Consider the following 4,321-nt stretch of genomic DNA (forward strand, 5'->3'; position numbering starts at 1 on the left):
GGGGCGAGGAAGAGGAAAACAAGAAGGTGGTGAATGATCGACATGGTAATATGTGTGGCGCATCAGTGGTGATGATGCACTGAATGGACACACGGTCGAGACGAGGCTATTTAGCAATCTCAATTCTCAACTTGTTCGAGAATGGCATCCTCTATGCAGCATTGAAGACAGAGACGAAACATAATGTATAAGCCTCTCAGTTCCTTCCAATATCTCAACTTGCGCCGTCACATCACACAACATTTGTTTATTCTAGTTGATCTTTGTTACATAAAAGTTAAATCTCTATTCCTGTCAAAATAAGCATAGGCCCGGATAGCGCAAGCATGAATGGATACATTGAAATATGAGAGGGTATTTTTTGAAATCAATACCACCGAAGAAACTCGGGAAGCATGTGGGAAGTATGACACCAATTAACATGTACGATTTGTTCAAATATAAAAAGATTAACATGTACGACTCATGAGCTATATTGCTTATTAGACTATTACTTTTGGCGCAAAATCTATCATCGGTGTAGCATGTGCCAGCATTTTTTCCGTGATCTGTCACAAGATCTGGATGATCTTTCTTACACTTGATTTTATATATAGTAAGTTGTACACAGATAAGCGGTGCATAACTATCATACTCATCCTCTATAACACTAAGCACCCTAGTTTTCAAGAGCTCACATAAAATTGAGGTCTTTAATTAGGATTAGGTCACCCAATTTTGACCGGGTCAATATTCTCAAAGTTATCTCATTCTATTCTCTACTACTATAGTACATAAATTTTTGAATTTTCCTTGGTCCTGATTTCTCGCCATAGAGCCATAATCTGCACCACCCATTTGCTGCATCCAACGGTCAAACATGCAGCGAATCCCTCAAACACTAGCCGTCCATTCACATGCATCGGATGGCTATCATTTGCTAGCTCTCTGTCGGCCTGCAAAAAAAGCTGCTATGCACGAGCCGATGTTTGTAAAAGAAACCAATGACCAAAGGGACACGGCACCCAGATGGGCCCCGTCATCTTCCACAATCCTCTCAATCTTTCTTGTTCTCTTTACTATATAAAATCCCCTGTATGAAATTAACATGCTTGATTCTGGTGTCTCCGCTCTGCAAGGAGCTATCTGCAGTGCAAATTTTCTGATGCAATAAATATTGTTAATTTATTTTGTTATACTATGTTCCAATACAACTTTACAAATGTGCGGGAAAAAAGAAATATTACAAGGCTTTTGTGTGTTTTTTTCAAGACAGTACAATCGAAGTCGTTCATATGCACGTGCATACACTCACCCCTATAAATGCACGCACGTACACTCTACCCCTATGATCATCTCCGAGAGACTGGACCGACATAGCATTTGAGATTTTACGAAGTCACCACAGGCGCATCGCAGTCGACGGAAAGTCTTCTCCCACTGAACGAACATCGCTGAAAGTCTGAAATAAATTCAGAAATAATATGAACACCAGTGTCAAAAATAATACGAGCACCAGTGTCAAGTTTAGGACTTAAACTCTGGTGGGCTAAGGATACTACTATCTTCCTAATCATCCAGTCACGGATTAGTTCGTAGGCCTTTGAATGTTGGTACTTGGTGCAACCAAACGAATTTATGCAAAGCAAGATTTGTTCCTTCCCTCTCAAAATAATACATTTGTATTGCACGTGCTGTTAACTAGTCTTTCATAGTATATACTATACTTCCCAACTTTTAAGGCCTTGCAATTGATTGAGATATTCAATTTAGAATTTGGTCAGCCTGATTTTGACCAGGTCAAAAAATTAACAAGAACTCTCTCATTCAATTTTTTGAATTCTCTGTATTCCCATTTTGAAGCTTTTTCATTCAATTAAGGTATTTAATTTTGCAGTTGGTTTACGATTTTGATCGGGCCAACGATTTTTCAAATCAATCAGCAGCAATCGGCCTATAAAAATATATCAATCCCGTGTACCCTCCCACCACCTAGAGAAAAGAAACATCACCATGTGATATTGTAGCACCAATATAGTAATTGCAGTTCAAAGCATAAATTTCCCCACATAAATATACGTTGGTTAGCGGATAATACATAACTACACCACAAAGGCCCATCAAATCACCGCACTATAAATAAAAATAAGACACACTCCATCATCTTCCCACCCGTCAAATTAAATTTTCCATCAGTTCCAAAAAATAAGGGGTATTATTTTTTGAAAGTTCAATCTTCTTTAACTTTGAACAAGTTCAGAGCAAAAAATACCGTCATCCACAATATTAAACAAAAAAGCATGGAAATTCATTACAGGAAATTTAACAACATTTCTTGAAAATTTCCTGTCGCTTGGGACTGCCACGTCCAGAGCTGCAGCAAAAAAACAGTAAAGTTAATTCCACCTCCACACTGTCATCATGTATGATGGCAGAGCATTTAGCTATCTATTTACAGATGTGTCATGAAGTTTCCAGTATCGAATACCTGTGTAGCAAGTGTGGCAACTCCAATTCAACAAGGGTTTCTCGTGCTGTTTTACGGAAAGGAGATCCCTGATGACAAAATATGTACTGGTCAGGTTCTGGGACTGGTACTACACAAAAACAAAAGGCAAAGAACTAGACCTCGTATGCCCAGATCTCTATCGGCTGGGGTGGAAGCTTTGAAACAGTGTAGGAAGATCATGCTTGTTTGTCAAATATGATTCAGATATTACATTAGAAAGAAACATAAAATTTGATACAGCAACGACATATATCACCTAAGAAACCACAGAATTGGTGAGGAAATTCTTGCATACCTTATAAGGGAACTGTTTCTTTCCTCCCGTTTCTTAAACCGTTGGACGAAATGTTGGCCTCTCACACCTGAAAATTTTACATGGCAATCGTAAACACAATGATTGTCCATACATGAAAATTGTCAGCTAAAAAATGCAGGTGTTGCGAACATAAAAGTTATTCACCTTTCAACAAAATGGACAGCTGAAAGTTTTAGCCAGAATGCACCAACAGTTAAAGCAAAGAATAAATCAGAAGCAGAGAAAACTATCAGCCTTGTGGTGCTCAATTTCAAGCCCAGCTAGAAGAGGATCCTAGGGGAAGAACCCTACGACAAAGAGGCTGGTGCCGAGGCGGAAAGGCAGGGCGAGGGAGACACCGGCGATGCTGCCGAGCTGGCCATCCTTGACCGCGATGCGCCTGGGCACGGGGCACCAACCCGGCTGGCGGTGAGAACTCTGGCGGCTCATAGGAGGCGGAGGCGAAGGCGGAGTCAGGCTGCGTGGCGACCCTCAGGTTAACTGACGCCGTCCTCCAGGTGCCGGTCGTGGATGCGACGCGCGAGGGGAGGAGAGGCGGGAAGCGGAGGCCGCCACGGCCCGCTGGAGCGAGCGAGTGGACAGGGGAGGAGTCTCCACGAACTCGGGTTTTCTTTATCGCTCTTTATATGTCTGGGTGCCTCAAAAGATTGTTGTTATTAAATTCAGATAGATGGTCGTAATCAGTCCCGTGTCTATTTCAGAACTCATCGAAATAGCAGTTCTTTCCCATAGTTTTCTGCACGAGCGACAATGTTTTGAGTCCAGAATTTCGAAACTGATCGAAAGACCACCTCGACTCCAAGTGCTGCTAAGGAGAGCGGTGTTACATAGACGGGAGAAGCAGAAAGAGTCGATGGAGGTTGCCGGATCATGTGGCAGACAGGGTGAACAGGTTTGTTGGGTTCACACCGCACAACACACCCAAACCCAGGAGGAAGTGTAGAGGGTTGGGCTGCAGGGTGGCGTCGCCGATGCCATCTGCGTGGGCACCAGCACGACATCAGGGGAGTCATTGGAGATGTTGAACGGGACAATCATGGCGGCCCAAGGCTCCGAAAGCATGTTGACGAAGCTTGCGGCAACATACGATGCGAGGCGAGTGCAGCCCTGAACCTTGAAGGTGGAGTCAAAGCGGAATACATGAGCTAGTCAGTTTTCTCTAATATCTCAACTTCTGCCCTGGCACACGACAAAAAATTTGATGTAGACATGATACCTAGCTCAATCAAGCTGTTGTGTGCTAGACAGAAATCACATCTTGATTCCTGGCTAAATAAGCTCATGGCAGCCTCGCAGAAATAGAAACAGAGGGCTGAGTAGCTCAAATATGAATAAATATAGTGAAATATGCAAGCTATATATACTAGTCAACAACCCGTGCGTCTGCACGGGCTAGTTTTTAATGCATGGTTACTTAGCAATGGTCTCTTGAAAGTCTATTGATTTTGCAAATAGTTGTCACTCCTATACTTGTTAGAATTTTTTTATATATGTGTGTATTTCCTTCTAAAACAAAT

At 42.2% G+C, this 4,321-nt stretch overlaps 1 pseudogene; it reads right to left on the minus strand.

Moving 5' to 3' along the window:
• Positions 1 to 3,233, minus strand: part of LOC123170679 (uncharacterized) — a 4,117-nt pseudogene extending 884 nt beyond the window's left edge.
• Between the last annotated feature and the right edge of the window lie 1,088 nt (positions 3,234 to 4,321).

This window comes from Triticum aestivum, chromosome 7D, assembly GCF_018294505.1.
Source record: "Triticum aestivum cultivar Chinese Spring chromosome 7D, IWGSC CS RefSeq v2.1, whole genome shotgun sequence".
In the NCBI taxonomy this organism is placed as follows: domain Eukaryota; kingdom Viridiplantae; phylum Streptophyta; class Magnoliopsida; order Poales; family Poaceae; genus Triticum; species Triticum aestivum.